We start from the raw sequence: 24,162 nt of genomic DNA, 5'->3' as shown, positions 1-24,162 counted from the left end.
ATTCCCCTATCCTTTGCAGATCTTCTTGCTCAGAGTCTGCCTGTAATGCCACATCATCTGCATACAGCAACTTTGTTGATCTGTCCCTTCTGCACTGTTTGATAATGTAGCCCATCACCAGTATGGACAGCAGTGGGCTCAGAGCTGAACCCTGTTATGCATCTACTCCCACTGGGAACCTCTGTTTGAGACCTAACACTGTTCATACTTGAGTCATTGGGTCCTTGTAAATAGCCTGTACTAATTCTACCAATGTTTCTGGGACTTCGAACCACTGCAGTGCTGCTCAAATCAGCTTTCTTGGGACCTTGTCATATGCTTTTTCCAGGTCTAGGAATGTCAAGTCAAACTTTTTCCTCATCTTTAGCTTCTTCTCAATCTGTCTCACTGCAAACATTGGGTCAGTTGTGCTACATCCTGATTTTAATTTGAACTGCTCATCTCCCATCTTACTTTCTACTACTCGGCATATACTTCTCTCAATCATGCTTTCCAGAACTTTCATGCAATGTGACAGGAGTCTGATACCTCTGGACTGTCCACAATTGTGGATGTCCCCTTTGCTTTTGTACACTGACATGAGTATGCCTATTATCCAGTCATCTGGGATATGCCTTTCTCTCCACACTGTTATGAGTACACTCAAGAGCCATTTCCCCCTATCTCACCCAGCGTCTTTATCATATCTATTGTGACCTCATCTGAGCCTGCTGCTTTCCCTGACTTCACTTTCCTTAGTGCTATTCATACTTCTTTTAGGATGGGCTCCTCTTTTTCTCTCATTGTAGGCTGTGTCTGTGGCAGTACCACTTCTGTGGATTTGTTTTAGTTAGAATCTGCTGGAAGTGCTCCTTCCATCTGCCTCTGATGTCCTGTGGGCTGGTGAGGAGGTGGTTGCTGGCATCCCTTATGAAGGGTGTCTAACTATCTTCTTTATTTTTCTGTCTTTGCCTTACAACCTGATATAGTTTATTTGCTCTGCCTACTAAGTCACTTTCCAGAAGTTGGTAGAATTCCTCCGATGCCCTATTCTTTGCTATTGCAACTCCTTTCTTAGCTTCTTTGTTAGCCAACCAGTATTTCTTCCTAGCATGGTCCATATTTCCTATGTCCCACTTTTTCCTGTACTCCTTTCTTTTGAAGACTTCCTGGACTTGTGCAGTCCACTACCAGCTTTCCTTATGTACCTTATTTCCATACTTGGCTCAGCCACATATCTGTTCTTTAGTCCTCTCAGATGCTGTTTTGAGGCACTTCCATTCTTCTTCAACTCCACCTATTTCCTCCTCTTCTTGGGGTGCTAGTCAGTACTTTGTGGGTTCTTTAATGTAATAATGTATGAGAAGGGTCAGTGTCAGTGGAGGTGTGTAATGTACCATGGACTGTGGTTGCATGGGTGTGGATCTGCAGGGACACAGCCTCATCAGTAGTTGCAACACTGTGGTCTGGTCTACTTGACATGTGCAGAGCATATCTGGCAGAGAGCTGGTCTACTTGACACATACAGGGCATGTCTGGCAGAAAGTTCAGCATCTAACACACATCCCTTCAGGCTGGATCTATCAAAAGTTGCACTTAATGTACCATGGCCCTGGCTAGATGTTGGTTTGCTGTGTAACCTTGAGCAATTGTGAGATGCGCCACTGTAGCAATGGCCACAATCATGGGAGTAGACAGCTCCACAACATGTCACTGTAGAAGTTCTAACATCTCAAAAGCAGGATCTTGGTCATCCATGTCCATGTTGGTTACCATAAGTGGATGTAGCATATGACTGGCTCCATGGACATCACCTTTGCCTGGCAAGTAAGTCAGAGAAAATGTGCATGTTGTAGTGTGTGAATGAGTTTATTCAAGCAATCATACACACAGTACATGCATTCTTAGTCATCATCATATACATCCTGCATCATCCACACTATCTCCTTCATGGCTGTGGTGGTATTAGATTGTGCTTCCCCCGATGTCCTGCACATAAACTGGGTTTCAGTGATTGATACACCAATCTCAGGGGGTGAGCAGTAACCATGTCTCTAGGCAGCACCATTATTCAACCTCCTTTGTGGACCTCCCTGCATGAGTGCTAGGGGTAGATTCTAATAGCGGTCTACTGGGAACAAGCATACTTCCCCAATCTATGGTCTTTGTCTGTGAGGTGTTGCTAGCATAGGTATCAACACCACCAGTATCCTTTTGGCCATATAGCATGTTGTTAGTATGCCTGAGATTTAAATATTTGTATCTAAATTATTGGCTTATTGTGCATACCCCTACTAAACAATCATAAACCATTACAACTGATGAAGGAGACCATAAGTAAATGAAAGGAATGACTGGTTTGTTCTCTAAGTGTGGGCTCATGGGCATGTCTCCCACTAAACTTAATAATCCTGCAGCTGTACCCTTGCAATCACTCTCTCAATGCACCTTCCCCAATACACTTAGAAGTACTGACAAGTATGCATGTTATTGTTAATAAGATGAATTGCATTTAAAAGCATCCATAATACAAATGACTGGACTTATAAAAAGTATCCCTTACCTTGTACAAGTACAGATATGTTGGATGAAATAATGGTTTGTTTCAAAATTCACCTTTTGCAGGTATCAAACTAGGAGCTCTACAGGTTTCTTCTGCAGTGTGATGAGGCTGTCTGACTGCTATAACACCCATTTCATGCAGATTCACCTGACTGGGCAAGATAATTATGCTAATAAGGGCTCAACTCATTATTGTTTCTGAATCATTTAATTAACATGACCTGCTAACTTTCACACTCAGGTCATCTTGATAACATGCACATGCCTGGGGCCCTATGGTCAGCACTTTGCAAATGTGGTCCAAGCCATACTGTTGTGGGGGTGGGGATGGTGGTGGTGAGATGTAATTTCATATTTAACTGTTTGTAGATGAAGTCATTGTAGTGCACGATTTCTTAAAAGTATACGCAGCAATTGAGGACTGACATGCTTGGTATCTTAAAATGCTATTGTGAGCTACAGTACCCATATTTTCTGAGTTTGCCATGTGTAACACAAGTGAAATGCCCAGTGATGCCTGTCATTGAGCAGTAGAGGGATCAAATGATACCTGATTTGGACACCAAATCTCGGCTATTTTTTCCTGAGATTCTTCAAGGTGAGATATCATGGTTGGAGAAGGAGAGGGTAGTGCTCCTTCTAGAGTGCAGAGGTGGTGTGTGTGGGAGGTTCCATCAGGATTTTAACCAGAGACACAAGTAGGAGGTCTGCAAAGAGCCTCATTATAAGCAAAAGTCCGGAATAATTTAGATCAGGCTGTCACACACGTAACTGTCATCCCATGCATGGGGTAATATTGCCATCACAATTACAGTGACATGAAGTGCCACAATCCTGACCATCATAGGTGATGGGAGTTATGCACTGTATGCAGAACTTATATTAGCTACTCATTTACACTGTCAGAGCATGTCATCCACCTATATTGCACAGTGCACTTTCTACCTGCAGCCACTGACGTAGGCTCCATAGGAGAAGAATGGAGCACCTAAGAGAATGCCGGGTGAGTAGTCTTGCTTCTGATTCTCTTGCTTTTAATATCAGCAGTGGTAGGGATTGTTCCATAACATTTATACTTTTATACATCAGTGCCAGTTATGTAGCATCTGCCACAGCTCAAAGGTAACATCAGTATAACTGTTTAATGTTATTGTTGTGTTTGAGCATGCATCCTGTCATATATGTTGATAAGTGAGTCGAGAGTTTAAGGTTATGCTCCCACATTGTGAGAATTTCTGCTATAGACACTAGCAGTGAACATAATTAAATTATATCTGAAGATCTGAGGTTAGGTGATATCTGTAATAAAACAGGGACAAGGGAGCTGTACTGGATCCTGCAGTTGCATGCGGATAAATGTAAAAGGTTAAATGGAAATGTCTCCTTAAGACCAGCTCTCAAAGGTAGAGGGCTGTTTAGTTTCATAGCTAATTACTAGGCTAGCTGCCTTAATGAGCCATTCAAAGCCTAGCCAATTTCCCTCCCAAAGGTGAGAATCAAAGATTGTACTTTGTGTCTGTGAGACAAACACCTTAACCATTATATGATCCCCTGACCGTTTAGGTGAAGTGAGTATACTGACTGGAGTGTACACACGACTTGTGAGAAACTAGTTCACTGGTAAATTTGAATGTATTAAGAGCATTTATTTTAATTGTATGTACATTGTTTTATGGTCTGAAGAAGCTGACATAGTCAGTGAAAGCACTCACCTTTGTTCTTTATTTATTTTTTATAAATTTATTAAATTAGTTAATTCTACCTCTACTGAATCACAGTGTTTTTTGTGTTTATTTGCTTAACAGATTTTTAAAGACTGTGTGTATACCCAGTAAGTGTGCAATAACTGGAACTGGTGGCAAAACATCAGGTAGAAAATGCAACTGGCGGGAAAACCTCATTCTACATTGGGCTTCATCTCTGGTAGGCATGGCAGGTGTTTGTGGTGAGAGAGCATGCATCCAAGCTCAGAGGTGGGGTGTCCAGGAGTCCAAAGTGTTTGTTGGACTCCTTGTTAAGCATCATGGACCACAGTTTCTGCAGAGTGACTATTTGCTCAGAATACAAATCTGAAGCATAGGATAGTGTTCTCCATACTAAGAATAGAACAACTAAACCACAAGAGAAACCCGAACAAATGGACTCCAGGAAGCAAACACTTGAATAATGAACCAAGCACAACGAGTTTACCTAGGTTTCGTCTTTAATCCGACTTCATCAGAACACAATTGATACAAGACAAACAGCAACTTTAAATACACACCTACAAATGACATCATCAATTATCAATTAAATAATAAAATGATGATTAATTCATTAAAAAGGCCAGCATACAAAGTTAAAACCCAAACTTCACTAAAAAATGTATTTGCAAAACCTGAATCAAACAACACAATACTTAGTAAACACTATTGTAAACCAAGCACCACTATTATTAATATAGATAAATAAAAAATAATAATGTAATAATAGTGTTGTTAATGCACTCAAGACAATGCCTATTAACAATAGAGGTGAAAATAAATATAAAAAATAATAAAAAATAAAAATGAAAATAAACGAGTGAAATAAAAATATTCACCCCAAAATGTTTTTCAATTTTAAAATAGGCATAAGACTGATACAGTCGTTAATGCCTGGCTGTTCTAAAGCATTAAGCTTCAACTGCCATTTCATTTCTGCTATATCTAAGTGCACATCTAATGTCTTTCCAAACCTATCTACCATGATCTGCTGAATGACACTAAACTTAAAACAATGCCCACCATTTATGTCAATATGCCTGTAAAGAGCATTCGTTTTTTTCTTCAATCTAATATCTGACTGGTGCTCAATAATCCGCTCCCTTAATGCCCTACAGGTCTTCCCAATGTAAAAGGCCGGACATTGCTTACATAATGCCACATAAACGACACTCGTACTATAACAATCAAAATGAGCCCCTGGTCTAACCGTAACACCAGCCACCTTGAACTCCGCACCAGTCACGTTAATCAAATGGCAAACACTACACCTACCACACCTGAAGTTACCCCTACTCCTATGTGTGCCAACATCTGAAATATCATTCCTTTCCAATAATTGCTTGAAGGACCGGCCTTTCCTGTAAACACATTTCGGGGGTCTCCCCAACTTACCACTAACCAATTGGTCCAAATTCAATAACTTCCAATTGTTGATGACAATATCTACTATATAAGGGGCATCAAAGGAGTAAGTTGTAATAAAATATAAAGGATGGTCATTACTAACCCCTGAACAAGATTCTTCACATTCTAAATTAGTATCACCCCTAGGCACGCCGATTGCATCACCAAACTCATGTCCACTATCAGACTTCCCTTTTAGCAGGGCCCAATACACACCATTGGCCCTCTTTAATTTAACTTCATCCGCAATGCAATTACACAATGCTACTGGATAGCCGCGCCTAATAAACATTAGCTTAATGAACTCAAGTTCCTTAAAAAATTCAACATCCAAACTGGTCATTCTTGCTGCCCAGACCATCTGGCCTTTAACAATTGCCTTCTTTTGATGGTCAGGGTGACAGCTGGAATAACTCAAATAAGAATTGGAAAAGGTAGGTTTCCTATGGATAGTCGATGTCAAATCAAAATCACCTGGACTAATAACTAAATGAACATCCAAATAATCTATTTCAATGTTACTCATGTTGTGAGTAAAATTTAAAAATTCAACTGAATTGTTAACATAATCCATAAATTCTCTAATCCTGTCAATTCCACCTTCCCAGACGATAAACAAGTCATCCAGGAAACGGGTGTAAAAACTGATGTGGGGCATAAAGGCACTAGAAAAAAGAAATTCTTGATCCCAGTATGCCATTACATAATTGGCATACACGGGAGCACATGCCGCCCCCATCGCAACACCAGTTTTCTGCTTGTAATAAGTTCCTTCAAACTGGATGAAATTGTTGGTAAGAACAACTTCCATTAAACCCACCAACAAATTAATTCTATCCTGGTCAAACAAATGTGTTTTCAACAATTGGGCTTCCAACCATTCAAGGCCTGTTACAGTGGGAATGACCGAAAATAAATTTACCACATCAACTGTTAACATAATGGAACCACTATTTAAATGCACATTTTTTAACCTCTCCAAAAATGTCCATGAATCTTTGGTAATATAATCAAACACTTTTAAACCCTTTTGTAGTTCAAAATCAAGAAACTTACTTATAAAGCAGGTTTTGCTACGCTTTCCATCCACAATTGGTTTAAATGCCAAATTATCCAAACCTTTGTGGATCTTAGGTATTCCAAAAATCCCACTAACCAAAGGGTAATCATTAACCAAATACCTATACTCAAATTCATTTATGTGACCCTGCCAAAGCAAGTCCTCAATATATAAACTAACCTTACCATGGGCGATATTCAGTTCATTCAGGCTCAGTTCCTCATAAGTGTCCGTTGCCAACATTGCCACAATACTGTTTACATAATCAATCTTATCAATGAGCACTAAACCATTACCCTTATCAGGCTTCATGAGCCTTATAGACCTGTCACTCACCAACTCTCCCAGCAAGCCATGCTCTTCAAAGGTCAAATTGTCCATCATATCGAAGATCCGTTTATAATGTGGACTCCTTGCCTGCCTATAGTGCTCCCTAATGTCATGCTCACACATCCTTTCATACGTATTAGCGACAGTATTGGATGGGGGCATGTACTTACTTGTTTTTTTCAAAACCGACCCAGTTTCATTTCTACTCTCACCATCAAATATCAACCTCAAATTCATTTCTCTAACTAACATCCTAAGGTCAATTAAGGTGTCAGTCAAACCACCCCGAGTCAGGGGGACAAAAGTTAGCCCTTTAGCTAACAATTCAACATGCCGTTCATTAATGATTTTACTAGAGTAATTATATATTTTGAAATCGTCAAACATATTAGTTATGATGGTTGGATTACTAAGCCCCCAAACCATCTCAGTTACAGCCTCACCATCAATTACGCGTATTAGATCCTCAATACCACAATCAAAACTGTGGTCACTCACACTAGTAGGAGCCCCATCACCCAAGTCTTGCTCATGTAAAAATACAGGGTCAACAACAAGATGTGTAGAAGTCGTACTGTTGATAGGTGGAACTGAATATAAGCTAACGTCATAAAAAGAAGTAAAACAGACATCAACATTGTCACTACCATTATTAACGGATGAATTACTAACCAAAACGTTAGAAGCAGAAATTCCATTCAAAAATGAAAAGTGCTGTGTTTCAACACAAAGCACAGGTACTTCGTCTGCTTCAACATTTGCACAAGTTGAATTCAAACCGTCAAATGTTTCCAATTCAAAATTTCCCCCACTAACATTTTCGTCAAATGATGAGCTGCGCACCAATTTATGGCTACAGCTCGTATTACAAACTGTACCCCCCAAATGCATACATCCAGCCACACACTCATAAGTACAATCCAGGTTAGAAATAAGCTCAACATTGAAATTAACAGCACAATTATCCCTACAAATGTCTGCAGCAACATTACAGCCCAGCAATGGGCTCATATTCTGCAGCCGTTGTGTCACAGAATTCAAGTAGATAATGTTACTAACATTAATTTGTTGCATAGCGTCATTCAAACTCGAATTGGCAAAAACTGTCCCAACATTACGCTCATACCCATTAACAACAGCAATTGAGGGTGGACGTTGCTCAACTTCTGTTAGTGTAAAAGTTATTACTCATAATACCCCCAACAATTTGATGCTCAAAGTCAGTGCCAGCAACTCCCTCACTAGTGCTTGTGTAAATATCACCTTCATATGCAATACTCTGGCACGCCACACTAACAACTGGATTAGGCGAACCTCCGTTGAACAAACCAAAGTTAATATTGGAATCTTGTACAGACAGCGCTAAAGAACGCTCAGTAATTTCTAAAGAAACGTCAGAACCAACTTCAGCCAAGTCACAGGCACAGTTGACATTTGAATTTGTAAAATTATCCATGACATAATCCCACCGAGGTTTATCGCACAACAATAAACCATCCTCAACAGGCGGAACAAAATGCTCTAAATTGTTGTTAACCACAAAGCCAAAATGCTCAGTGCCACCGCCATTACACCCCTTGTTAGATTTAAAACATACATTTCGTTCATAAGAGGAATACTGATGTTGCTCACCAAATAGCGGATAGTGTATAATATTACCAGAGCAGTCGTAGTAATTAACATCACCATCTGCGATAAGCGCTGTGAAACACTTACCCGTTCCATAGGATAGTGTTGCCATGGCTGTGACCAGTGCTACAGGTATCCCCAGCATTGGTGATTGATGTCAACACCATTACAATGACCTTTGGAGGAGGAAGATGGATACCCTCAATCATTGGATCAGGGAATTTAGGACTGAGGACACCCCACAGATATGTAAGTATCAATTATAGTGACTACTTGTAAGAGTTAAAAGCTGTATATAGTCATGACTGCTATTCACAATGGTATTCTGTTCTGTTTTTTCCACAACTGCCACAGAGAGAACTTTGAGTGTGAGAACCCATGCCACGAGATTAGCAAGGATGAGAGAAGCATATGGTATGTATGCAGCAGAAGAGTACTGTTATTGTAGCATTAAAAGTTAAAGACAGCTTATTTGGTATTTAATACAGTTGTATTAAATTGAGCATGCATATTTCAACTGTAAAAGAAAGCATGCATGCCTTAGTCTGTAGCACAAAGCAACAGTTCCATATTATCAAATAATAGTGAGCCTGCATCCCTCAACTGTAAAAGGAAAACATATATGCATTAGTCTGTAGGCCAAAACAGCAGTACAGTATTATAAAGTTGTCAGAGGTTGTGGGGTCAAAACCCACATTTCCAAGCTATACAATACTGTTAAATTTTCATCAATATTGCAATGTAAATTACATTTTTTTAAATGTTTTTAAATTTTTTTCTTTATACACCCCCCACAGCACAGCAGGATAGGCCTATCCCATAAGATCCTCCTGCCCCCACTGCACTGGCTACCACAGCGCTGCCCAGCACATCTGGAATGCAACCTGGCAGCACCCCCTCTGCTGCCTATCCACTACCTGGGCCCTCATGTAGTTCTGCCCCGCAGGATAGGCCAGTGGTTCCCACCGGAAGCAGTGGTGGAAGTGATGATTTTATCACCTGTGAAGGACTGCCAGGGTTGGTGCATCGGATTGTGAGCCACACTGTTAGTGCATGCCTATGCAGGATGGAGGCACTGTTCTCCATCATTGTACTTAATAACAGAAGAAGGAGATGCAGACATCAGGCACTGCAGCCATTGGTGCAGTGAGGTGACAGTGGTGACAGTCCAGTGGGTGAGGACTCGATTCTCACTGTTACCCAGCGTGATGTCTATGGCTACTCAATGTCTACACCCTCTCCCCAACCATCTTGTTCACTGACCTTGTGTGTCCTTCACCATCCCTGAGTCTTGTCTTGTATGCCCTGTTGGTCTGCTTCCTCATCTTCCCAACTTACCTGACCCAGACATACTTAATTCCCTTCCCCAGCTTAAGCACCTGTGCCAAAAAAAAAAAATCATCCCATACATAGCTCTCTATTTTGAACTCATGTCTTCTTAACACAATTGATTTGGTCCAATTGGCTATACAACATGACTGTTTTGTGGTCACCCCTCTCTCTGGAGGTGACTTTGAAAAGTCATGTAATACTCTGCATGTATGATCATTTTTTAGTGTTGAAGAAATGGATAGCTATGGTTCTTTCCTACCTCTCTCCTGCCCATTCCTACCCTGCTTTCACTTTGTTTTTCCTCCTGTTTGCTCCTGATTTCTCTACTTTCCAAACTGTCCCATTTTTTTTAAAAGAATTATTGAGAGATGCTGTACAGCAAAGGTTATGAAAAAGGTTAAAAGTATTAGATAAAGCTGTATTTGAACCCAGTACCATCTAACCTGAAAAAGGTACGTATTACTGCATTAAGTGCATTAACACCTGCTGCCACAGAGTCAGTTAAGTACCAGGTATATTTTAGAGACTACATAACAATTATCAAACTTTAGAAATGTAGCTGGAGTTTGCACAGTGCTTACCTACATGCAAACAGGTGTATCGCGCATGCAGAGGCAGGAGGATCTTGTGGGACAGGCCTACCCTGCTGTACTGTGGGGAAAAAATAAAAAGAAAAGAAAAACAAATTAAAAAAATAAGTAAATAAAATAAAAAAGAGAAGATAAGCATTGGGTTGAGAGAAAAAAAAGGATAACATTAGTAACTTCATATGTAACATACATAGCATTGATACAATTATTTGACTCTATTTTGTTACTTTTACTTTTAAGACTACAAGTTCCTAACAAATTTATTTATTAATTTTAAGACTACCCAGTTCATAACAGATGCACACTATAGTACAGACTGCAGCAAGCAATCCTTTATGTGTGCATATATTGCACATATGTGTGTTCCAATTATACTGATTACAGTTTACAGCAGGCCATTTGTGCCACTGGTATAGCAGTCAAGTTACATAGCAACAATGATGAAAACTTAGCACTGTATATTTGGGAAGTGTGGTCTTTGAACCCACAACCTCTAACTACTCTCTAATACTGTACTGCTATTTTGTCCTACAGACTAATCCACACATAGTTTCTATTTACAGTTGAGAGATGCACGCTCACTGTTATTTGAGAATATGGAACTGTTGCTTTGTGCTACAGACTAAGGCATGCATGCTTTCTTTTACAGTTGAGATATGCATGCTCAGTTTAATACAACTGTATTAAATACCAAATAAGCTGTCTTTAACTTTTAATGCTACAATATCAGTACAGTTCTAGTGCATACATACCATATGCTTCTCTCATCCTTGCTAATCTCGTGGCATGGGTCCTCACATTCAAAGTTCTCTCCGTGGCAGTTGTGGAAAATACAGAACAGAACAGAATACCAGCATGAATACCAGTCTTGACTATATTCAGCTTTTAACTCTTACAATTGTCACTGTAATTGATACTTACACATCTGTGGGGTGACCCCAGTCCTAAATTCCCCGATCCAGTGGTTAAGAGTATACTTCTTCTTCCTCTTGAGGTCATTGAAATGGTGTCAACATTGATCACCAGTGCAGGATATACTTATAGCACTGGTCAAAACCTTGGCAACACTTTTTCATGCTTCATATTTTTATTCTAAGCCTGAATAGTCACTATACAGTAACTGGGGCCCATGATGCTTAACTAGGAGTCCAACAAACACTTTGGAGTCCTGGGCACTCACCACCATTAATGAAAGTGTCGCTACATCAACTACCTCACTTACACTGAGGGAATGTTAAGATGGAAAAAAAGCAAAAGCAAACAAGAATAAATGTTTTTTCAGGGGCAACCTCCCTGTACCGCCAATGTGTGTGGTGGGGGGCAGCACCCTCCACATCCCCTGAAACTTAAATATACCTACCTCAAGATTGCACAACAGTGGAGAAAAAATGAAACATCCTCAACTCTGCTGTTCCTCAATCTCACACAGACTTGCTACCCTTACAGTAATGAAATGGGAAATGAAAAAAAACGAGATGACCTTTCCTGTTTTGATAAAAGCAGTGATTTGACAGTTCAGCCAGAACTCTCTATATATCTATACTATTGATTTATATAAACTGTATTTTACTAATATTCCAGAAATCTTCTGTCTAAACAGGTTAAATCATATTATACTGGTTGTACTGTTCTCAGAGGATCTCCACTTTGTGATAAACTTGATACCACAGTTGCAAAAAAATGCATGCCATTTGTAAATATATCTCATTATATCATTATTGAAATCTTAGTACCTCCAAACCATGATAATGAATTCTAGTAGAAGTCCTCTTTATTGTTGTGCCCTCTTGCACCCCTGACACAATTTGCTTAGTATGGTAACTCTACTAAACTCATAGTTTGTGCATTAGTAGTGTATGTAGTGGATAATTTTATATATTTGATAATTAAAACAAAGTTAATTTGACTTCTTAGTACTACAACCAACTCAAATTAACCCCGTATTATACATCCCCCTTGCAGTCTGTTTACAAGTTTCTATATTTCCTTTATTATGTTACCGAGAGGGGTTAGTAGACAACATTAGTGATTACTGTTTCTTCTTCTGAAGTCCTATATTTATTAGATTGGTCATAGTGATTTACATTTCATATATGCCCGGAACATAATGGAAAAGAAGAGGACTCAGCACTGATCTACTGTTCCTCAGTTTTGCATCAGTTTGGACATTTAACTCCCTGCTTTTATAGTAAAATGCAATCCTTCTAAGCAATCTGTTCCTTTACTACTATTACCCTTATCTATAACAGCATGACAATCATCCATCTTTACTACTTACTCTGTGTTAACAAGTTTTCAGATGCAAGTCAATACAAGTTGCATGTATATTTCTTTTATTTTCTTGCAGACTTTTTCTTAAAGGTTGCACATTGGATATTGCATAGCAACAAAGGAATGTGGCGCATCTAATCTAAGTTTGATGGATGCAAGATAAAAAAACACTGGAGGCACCAGTTTATAAAAAGAACACAGAGTTATTGTACTGATTTACCAGGGAAAAACATACCAGGTCCTTTGAATTTTCCATTATATCTGTAAAAAAAAACTGCCTGTTGGCTTACAGCTCCATAAGAAAACAATACATTTTGCTGGTTTTGTTAATTTCTCACAATCTCTTCAGTAAAGGTACCAGTGTAAATTGAATATTAAGAGCATCTGTGCTCAGCAGTTCAATGCATATTAAGAGAGGTCTATATATGGCAGAGGAAAGTGAATGTCAGTTGCGTCATTTACTTCATGGGATGTTTGAAGTAAAGCATCGTATTAACACATTAGAACTGAATTTTATTCAAGAAGTGTTTAAAACAGTATCTATAATAACTGGAATAGCAATAAGTAAGCCAGAGTTGCATGGAAGGCATTGCTGAATGACATCTTTAGCTCAATAATATATTCTAAAGAAGTAGAATAAAGACAATAGTAACGTGACAACTACTTTCATTCTTGCAAAAGAAGTGAAATTGCAAACAGTTTATTTACCAAAAAGTGTACATGGTGAATGTATTAAACTTCTAAGAGAAATTCATTGGGATAATGTTCTTTCAGTGAAAAGCTTATACTCAAGAAAGTATTGAAGCCAGATGTATGTAAGAAATAGTTGACAGTATGTGCAAACTATGAAAGTGGTCTTCTTAAAGAAAGTGAGGCAATTAAGCAATAATCCACCACCGTGTGGGTATATCAGGATTTACCCATGGATGGTGTGGTTTGACCCAAAGTCAACCGTGAGTAAATTCTAATATACCAACACACAAGAGAGGATTATTGCTATTATACAATGACATGTTAAAAATAAATTGCTAACCTTTCTTAAATAATATCTTTGTATAATGGTGCTGTAGTCTTCCTCCACCTTCTTCCTTTTTTACTGCTGTACAGTAGATCTGTATGGGTTTTATGTTCTCATGCTTACACAGTACGTCAATGCAGTGCAGGAGAAGCAATGGAAAAGAGAGAATCGATGTTGCTGTTTTTTTCTATTTTTTTTTTTACTGTTCAGATTTTGTGAGGGATAGTTCAGAAATGCAAGGAAAATCAGGTGTGCTTCTGATTCTTTGATTTTGCAGAACATACCTGATTTTTCTTTTATTTTGCTCTGTTCTTCAGCCTATATCAATAGAAAATCTAAACCACTCAATGATACTTCAGCGGTTAGACCTTTTTCTATTGGTATACGCTTGATTTACAACTGGTTGGGCTGTCCAATCAACATGCTCATTTTTGGACAGTAATGAGCAGTCATTGTATAGTAACTAATATAAAATGATTAAAAATTGTGCCAGCAAATGTCTGTATATGCCTTAAAAATGTACAGAACATTGATAATGGTGTTAATACTGCAAGAAAGGGTTTTACTCTCATTTATAAAAACAGGTCGAAAGCAAAGTTGGTTGTATTGGGAAATGCAGTAACAAAAAGTAACAAACTGAGCAAATGCTGATGCCAATGAACTGTGACCAAAATGTCTGGCTGTTTCCATGTAAATTAAATTTGCGCCTAGAACACAACTAAGTGCTGGCAAGTTTTTGAGGTGGAGTTGTAGACTAAAAAAGTGAGCATTTTGTGAACTGATAATGAAATCAAAACTGAAAAATTAGAAGACCTTAAATATTGCAAAGCCAACATATAAAAAGTATAAACAACCAGGTCCACGTCTAAGTAATGAATCATACACCTGCATGAAAAGACAGATAATGAAAAGGATGCTGTGCTGTAAAATTATGATACTAAAACCTAATGACCTTTGTGCAATGGAATACACTGCTTACATTGATAAGACGAAAACAAAAGAAACAGAGTAGGTCACAATTTTTGTGTTAAAGATAAATTGAATTAGCCCCTAATAAAGATAATCCCTGGGATTCAGCAAGCTCTGCACGGTATGCAGGAATAGTACAAGAGCTGCTGGAGGCAATATGGTCACAGAGAGATCCAGGAACAAGCTCCCGGGATGTGCACGAGCGCTGCTGCACTATTCCTGCACGGACACAGCTCCTGTATGCCAATTACCCATTTGCAGGTGAAAACCATGCAAATGAGGCGAATTAGCAATCCAGGAAGCTGGCAGATGTCCATGCAGGAGTAGTATAGCCTGCAGAAATGTATTCGGCTAGTAACCGAGTACATTTCTGCAAACTACAAAATGGAGGCATGACAGCTCCAAATAAAAGGTGTATATAATGTGGAAGGTGTGCCAATAGCCAAATATATGGTCAATGGCATGGACAATAGGTTCAAAATAACAAAAAATAGCTGTTATTTTTTTGGCCAATTTTGGCCGTTTAAGCATAGGGCAGCGGCATGCAAACAGGATCGGCCCAAAAATAAAAATGAAACATTGAAAAAAGTTTTTTAGGCAAAATCACAATTTTGCCATTATAGTCAATAGCAGGCAGAAGACAACAAGGCCACTGAATAGTGGTTGTTAAGGGGTAAGGCTCAGTGTTAGACTTGTAACTAGGCATTAGCAGTCAATTCTATGCAAATGAGGGGAATGATACTGAATCATAGATTTCCCCTCATGGCTAGCCTGCACTCAACCATGTAGGTGCAGGAAAACCATAGTGCAAGCCTAAGAGTTAGCTGACATCATAGAGGGGTGTGTCAGGCATACTGTAAGCTTATTGGAGCTCTGTGGCTTAGGATTGTCCTTAACTTAGCAGAACTAAGGAAGGGGTGTGTCTGAAGCTGTCTAGCAGTCTTTACATTGCCTAAATGGATGTGCGAGTCGCGCACCGGGTTTTAAACAAAAAAAAAAAAATTAAACCAGGAAATAGCAGCTCTGTGCACATGTGAGCACTGTGTTTGCGCGGCGTGCCTCTGGGCTTAAACAGGAAGGCAATGGGAAGGGAAAACAGTAGTAGGAATGTAATCAAGGAGAGGTAGCATAGCTGGCAGGTGAAATGTATCAGAATCAGCAAATTACACAGGCAGCAGCCCAACTCAGCACACTACTATAAACTATGCAAACACCTTTCCCTCTGTTTTTTCCCACAAACTCTACACCACCGGTGTACACAAACGAAGAAATTTTGCCTAACAAAAGCAACAAAATGATAGGGGCTGCTTTTGCTCTCATAAATCAACATGTGGAAGAGGCTGAGGGTGGTGAGGATGAGAATGCTGATGACAACAAAATGATAGGGGCTGGTTTTACTTTCATAAATCAACATGTGGAAGAGGCTGAGGGTGGTGAGGATGAGAATGCTGATGACCAACCCACAGTGAGGAGAAGGAGAAGAGTGTACAGACCTAGGGTAACCTACCAGGGGCTAAATAAGCTGGAGATAGTGGAGTGCTATAGGGTGGACAGGGACCTCCTACAGCAAATTGTTGAGCTGTGCCAGACATGCCTCACACACAGAACCAACAGAGGGGAACACATCCCAGTGGATACCAAGGTATGTGTAGGCTTAAGAATACTAGCCACAGGTACCTTCCAAATGCCAACTGGGGATATCATGGGGATCTCACAGGCATCAGCATCCAGGGTACTCCACCAGTTCCTGGATGCCATTTCAGCACATGCCGGTGAGCACATACATTTCTTCAAAACTCGTGAGGCATTGACCAGCAACATGCGTCTCTTCCACCAAATAGCAGAATACCCTGAGGTAGTGAGTGCTATAGACTGTACGCACATACAAATCAAAGCACCACCCGGCGAGCAGTGTAAAGTCTACATAAACCACAAGGGCTTCCCCTCCATCAACTGCTAGGTCATGTGCAATGCCCAGGGCATTATAATGAATGCATGTGCTGGCAGCCCTGGAAGCTATCACAACTCCCACATCTGGCACATGATGCAGCTGTGCAAAAGATTTGCCAATAGGGACATCCCATATGGCCATCTAGTAGGGGATGTTGGTTACACACTGGAGCCATGGCTGATGACACCCATCAGAAATGCACACACACCCAAACAAGAACTCTATAATGAGGTACATGCACAGACCAGAATCATAATAGAGCGTGTGTTTGGGATGCTCAAGTCACGGTTCCGGTGCCTGGACATATCCGGTGTAGCCTTGCAGTACTCACCAGCTACATGTACCCAAATTGTCATTGTATGTGCCATGCTACATAATATGACCATGCGGAAACAGCTGCAGCAGGAACAGCATGGGTCAGGGCCACACAACCCCCCCCCCACCATTGCCAAGGCCAGCACAGGCACAGAGTGACTTGGAGGAGGAACAAACTGAGCCTGCCTCAGTAGGCAGAAGGAGGCATGCTCAGTATGCCCAGGCCTTGGCAAAGAGGCAACGCATAGCACATACACTGACACTGTAGGAACCCAGGGAAGGACACTTCTCTCTGACTCGCACATACAGCAAAAGGGATTCCAAACATGACACTACCTGTGCTTAACCATGTATAAGGAGTGTACTATGTGCATCCAACATAGTCAGCCCTCCAGCACCATCCTCAATACTGGCACAGCCACAAGGTAAGTCACACTGATTATCAATTGCTGAATGTAGTAGTATGTTCTGCTACCTGTATCTATGGTATGGATGAAAGCATGTTCGGTAATCGGGTGGCTGAATGGGACGGCAGCAGATATATCGGCAGCATGAAATCCTTAATGAGTACTGGTGTCAACATAGTAGGCAGTACTCGACAAGGTGACAAAATCCACTGCAGGACATATGGTAGGCCAAATGTGTTCCCATAGAACACAAACATGCATGTCGGTGAGGCTCACATATCCAACAACAGTCTCAGCCAGCAGGACAAGTATAGACAAACACAAAGAAAGGCTGTGCTAAGGCCTCTGATTGATGGCTATGGAGAACAGCTCCCCTCCAGACCTACACAGACAGACTATGACAGGTCAGGCAGTGGGATGTTAGTTCTGAAGGGTAAGAAGTCCGAAACTGAAATGTAGGTCAATAAAACCTAAGAACTGTAATACACTGATATTCATGCAGTCTGCATGATAGGTCAGAATACATAATGAAATGGAGTACCTGAAATAGTAGTACAGTCATAGCAAATTTTTACAGTTGTCAGGTTAGCCCCCCCCCCACAATCCTATGTAGAAATGTAGTAACATGTACATGGAGGTATAATAACAGTGGAGCACAGATTACCTGAGCTGGAAAAGTAGCAGGATAGATTGTAGCATGTGTACAATATGCAGGGCTCTGTGTGTTAGGTTGTTGAGTGCTGTATATTGTGTGAAAGTGGTCAGCATGTAGGCATGGAAGGTTGTGTCCCAGTGGCCAATGGCCAGTACTGTTGATGACATGGCAAAGTTCTCAAAACTGCAGTGCCAAACACAATGCATCCCAGCAAGACACAATCCAGCAGTAATCCATACTAATTGTTTGGATGTGATATCTGTCACCGTCCGAAAGATGGACGTGTCATGAATGTGGACCCAGACATACAAACAGTACACAGGTGGTAGTATCCTACAGAGAGAGTGTATAAAATGTTACTGTCAAATGGACACACGTTTGGAATTCTACATACACGTTAGCAGCACATTAGTTGGCTGTGTAGTATGGAATACTGATGTAGTCTGGCCAAACACTGGCAGACCACAAAAGGCACATGTATGAAGTACTGAGAAACTGCTGATGTCCCTGCACAAGCCAGCATAAGTGGAATGCCTCACGTATATCTGTGAGTCAGCTGGAAGTAGCTTCCGTAGCACACATGCACCCATCTCACCCCACCATCAGCCACAGGTACCTTACAGGTCTTATCCCTGCTGTTGGGAATGAGTACAATATGACCCCAACCTCTGTATGGGAATAGCCACAGAATGCAGCATACTGAAGAGGTGCCCCATGCAGGTGTGTCCCTAGCTGTAAGCAGCACCCTGCCAGCATCCACACCAATGGATCAATAAGGACAGAAACAATTGACATTAACACCTTGCACAGCTATCCTGTCACCTCAGGGGAATATAGTGGCTTGCAGCCTGGGACTGTAGGAGTGACACAATGCACCGGCCTGCTACAGATGTGTGCATCACTACCAAATGCCCTACAGTCCTCTGTCAAAGGCCTGTGTTTCACCTGTACTGCCAACGTATGTTATCTCATGGACTCTGAAATAACAACATAGCACAGTCCACAGAACACAAATGGAAGGCCATGTCGAAAAATCCTAGTAGCATGTCCACCATGTCCTACTGCATGAACTGTGGACCAACCCCTAAATACTGCTGGGATGAAGTGATAAAGATAGGGAGACTTATCAGATAACGTTTGCATAATGTTCAGAAGAGGAAAGCATAATGGGGGGGGGTAGCAGCATGGGTGCCATGGACCTATAGATAGGAAATTCACCCCGGGTATCACTTCTGTGGCTCTGCTTGACAGGGGCACAGGAAATAATTTTCTTGTGTGGCAAAAGCCAGGGTACCACTTGGCTAGGCTTATATAGGCCCTAGGGCCAATAGCCTAGTACCTACCTATGAACCTATGAGTGTGTGAAGTCTGAAACTCAGATATGTGCACATACTATCCCTACCTGCAAACACAGGAATGGGAGGCTACAAACCTGCTCATAAATCACAATATGAAGGAGTAATGACCAGAAATATGAGCCCTGCCTCTGGGTAACCTGTGTGGATCTGTACAGCTGTGAGGTATGGCCACAGCAGGATATGGCCATACTGTCACGTCGATGGATGCTCAAGCATGGGATCTTCAGCCACCACAGTACCAAGGTGCTGAACCATTTACACAGACCCATCAGCAAGTGTCTGCAGCTCCCCCTCCAGAATGGCATGATTGTGCAAGAATATGTAGGCTGCAGACCACAATACTGGACATAGCTTCATTCATCTTCTGTTCCCCAGGAAATTACTGCAAGCAAATATGTATACCTGTCAGTAGTTGATGACATAAAGCATCACAGTGTAAAACAGTACATATGTCTGAATATCTCTAACACCAAAACCATGTAGCAGAAGCAGCACAGACACAATTAGTTACAGTATCCGACTATCCTTTGTCCATTTTGACCCCATATTGTCAACTGATATACAGATATCCTGCAGAAACAGGTTGCTAACTGTAGGTGTAGAACACAAATGCCTGTACTGGAGTGCAACCTACCTGGAATGGAGTCACACATCCAATACAGAAGGTGATACTGGGCATGCTTCCACAAGAAAAGAAGCCCATGTCTGACAACAAAATACTGAAAGGTCATACTGGGCATGCTCCCACACTTACAGCAATGAAGCCCATGTCTAGCAACAACAGTGGACTATACATATCTGTCAGTCACAGATGTTTGTGCACACACTCCACATTGCACACCAGGCATGCTTTGCAAACACATTGGACAAGGATACACACATATATCCTAGGACAACACACTATAATAGGCCAAACATACACATACATAGATGTGTGGAAGAGAGTGACAGACAGTGACAAAGAGCTTCCCGTCATGAGGCCTGTCCCACCCAGCACACATCCAATTGGCCAATACCACATGATGTGCAAATGTCTATCACTGTAGACATTTGCTTCTGGTATCCCTCAGCACTATAGCATCTGTGGTGCTTGTGATAACTGTGAAACATGACTGTACAAGTCATTATTCATCTAGCAGTTGTATACACGTTTCTGTTAAATGTAAACCTGTGTGTGAATGAGTGTTTTATGTGTGCTTCCAGACAAATGGTTTATGGCCCATTCACACACACTGCACTCCCCATTACCCTACTTTGGCAAGCCTGCTGATGTGATTCACCTTGAAATACACCTTTTAAGAAAGGCTAACCCTGTAAGATCTGTGGCATATGCTATAACTGCTTAATGCTATAGTGTGATGTACTAGTTAGGTAGGAGGTCTAATCCCAGACGTGGCAACTGTGAGACTCTGTGTGTGTGTTTGTTTGTATGTAGGGATCAATGCTGTTTGAGGCCATTCACAGACACTACATTGTCCATTGCCCTACTTTGGCAAGCCTGCTGATGTCATTCAACTTGAAATACACCTTTGAGGAGCGATTAGTCCTATAAGCTCCATGGTGCATGCTGTAACTGTGTAACACTATAGTGTGATGTACTAGGTAGGAATAAGTTCTAATCCCAGATATGGCAACTGTGAGACTCTATGTGTGTTTGTATGTGTAGGGATCAATGCTTTTGAGGCCATTCACAGACACTACACTGTCCATTGCCCTACTTTGGCAAGCCTGCTGATGTCATCCACCTTGAAATACACCTTTGGGGAAAAAGTAGCCCTATAAACTCTGTGTCATGTGCTATAAGTGTGTAATGCTGTAGTGTGATGTACTAATTAGGTAGGAGTTCTAATCCTAGACATGGTAACTTTGAATTTTTCTGTGTGTGTGTGTGTGTGTGTGTGTGTGTGTGTGTGTGTGTGTGTGTGTGTGTGTGTGTGTGTGTGTGTGTGTGTGTGTGTGTGTGTGTGTCTGTGTGTGTGTGTGTGTGTAGGAATCAATGTTTTTGAGGCCATTTACAGTCACTACACTTTCCATTGCCCTACTTTGGCAAGCCTGCTGATGTCATCCACCTTGAAATACACTTTTAGGGAAGGGCTAGCCCTATAACCTCTGTGGCACGTGCTATAACATCGTAATGCTATAGTATGATGTACTAGTTAGATAGAAGTTCTAATCTCAGACATGACAACTATGAAAGTCTGTGTGTGCGTGTGTAGGGATTAATGCTTTTGAGGCCATTCACAGTCACTACACTTTCCATTGCTCTGCTTTGGCAGGCCTATTGATGTCATTCACCTTGAAATACACCTTTGGAAAAGGGCAAACCCTGTAAGCTCCATGGTGCGTGCTATAACTGCATATTGCTATAGTGTGATGTACAAGCTAGGGAGGAGTTCTATCCCACACATTGCAACTGTGAAACTTTGTGTGTGTTTGTGTGTGTGCATAGGGATTAATGCTTTTGAGGCCATTCACAGTCACTACACTTTCCAATGCCCTTCTTTGGCAAGCCTGCTGATGTCATTCACCTTCAAATACACCTTTGGGGAAGGGTCAGACCTATAAGCTCCATGGCGCGTTCTGTAACTGCATAATGCTATAGTGAGATGTACTAGTTAGTTAGGAGTTCTAATTTCTAACATGGCAACTGTGAGGCTCTTTGTGTGTGTGTGTATGTGTAGGGATCAATGCTTTGAGGCCATTTGCAGTCACAAAACTTTCCATTGCCCTACTTTGGCAAGCCTGCTGATGTCATTCAACTTGAAATACACCTTTGGCGAAAGACTAGCCCTATAAGCTCTATGGCATATGCTATAACTGCATAATGCTATAGTGTGATGTACTAATTAGGTAGGAGTTCTAATCCCAGACATGGCAACTGTGAAACTCTGTGTGTTTGTTTCTGTGTTTGTGTCGGGATCAATGCTTTTGAGGCCATTCACAGTCACTACACTTTCCATTGCCCTACTTTGGCAAGCCTGCTGATGTCATTCACCTTGAAATACACCTTTGGGGAACACTAGCTCTGTAAGCTCTGTGGTGCGTGTGATAAATGCAGTACACGATAGTAACAATACATACCTAGGGAGGAGTTTGAATCTAAGTACTGCCAAGTGTGTGTTTGTCATCAGAATCCTGTGTAGAGGTTGCTGTGATTGAGTAATAATAGAATTTGTTGTGGGGTGGGTTTTGAAAATTTCTTATATTGAGTACCTACTATATGTCACAATGCCCACCTTACAAGGACAACAGATGTCAAACAGCAAAGAGGCTGGTGTAGACAATCCATACCCCTACATGTGACATTATGGATTGGGGAACAATATTGGCAACATTTTTATTACCCAGAGAACACTCTTCACCCATGTCTCATACACAAACTCACTTGGCTAGGCAACAACCACTATGTTGGTAGTTCCCTGCATATTGCCCACAGATAGTAACCACAGTGTGATTGCAGTGGACTACAAAGGACATGGCACCCTGTTCCATCCCTACAATAGGCAAATAATTGCTTACAGTGGTCCTTTGCTATGTCCCCACCGGAAGCGTGCAACAACTGTAGACTCAGCAAATATAACCCACAAAGGAAATATCATTCCTTATACACATGCCCTGTATGAACAGATGCCACTAACACCAGTGAATACATGTATCATGCTGTTAATGTAGGTGCAGGATCGACCTCAGTTCCATAGCCAGTTCTCACCACATGAGGTCAGGAATGCCACATCAGATGATAACAATCTACCCACACAACATGCCCCAGACACCCCAGGTACACTACCACATGTCACAGAACATGCATGTGGGACATGTGCACAACCCAGACACCATCCATGTTATGAAATATAGAACACATACATGGCAAACATTGCACTGCACTGGCCACCCACAATAGTAACCCAGATGAGTGGATGGTGAATACAATACCCACCTGTGTAGGCCAATCCAGGGACTACACCCCTGAGCCACACTGCAGACCATTGTCATGTGGCCTGATGCCAATGTATACCCTTTGCCTAGTCTTGTACAGCCTTGTGGTGCAGTCAACTACTACACACCTGTGAAGCAATGAACTCATGCATGTCAGTACTGACAAATCTGTGTGTGTGTGTGTGTGTGTGTGTGTGTGTGTGTGTGTGTGTGTGTGTGTGTGTGTGTGTGTGTGTGTGTGTGTGTGTATGTGTGTGGAGATTAATGATTTGGAAGCCATTCACACTCACTACACCTCCCATTGCCCTACTGTAGCATGCCTTCTTATGTCAGTTACCTTGACATACCCTTTGCCCATGTATCAGCCTGATAACCTCTGTGGTGCATGTGATAACTGCGTAATACCGTAGTGTAGCAAACTACTTAGTTAGGAATTTTAATCCTGACCCTGCCAACTGTGATAATGTGTGTGAGTCCCTGAGAGAGTGTGGTTGTGTCTTCCTTGACACCTGCTTTTGTGGACAGGCACATGTACTACACTTACCTTATCCTTCCTTTATTACTGTTGCTGATGTCACTCACCTTCAAAGATACCTTTGGACAACTCTCCAACATGTAAGCTCTGTGGTGCATGCAATAACTGCATAAAAA

The sequence above is a fragment of the Protopterus annectens genome, chromosome 3.part0, assembly GCF_019279795.1.
Source record: "Protopterus annectens isolate FY-2018-M chromosome 3.part0, PAN1.0, whole genome shotgun sequence".
In the NCBI taxonomy this organism is placed as follows: domain Eukaryota; kingdom Metazoa; phylum Chordata; order Ceratodontiformes; family Protopteridae; genus Protopterus; species Protopterus annectens.
Note: the sequence above shows the minus strand (reverse complement) of the source record.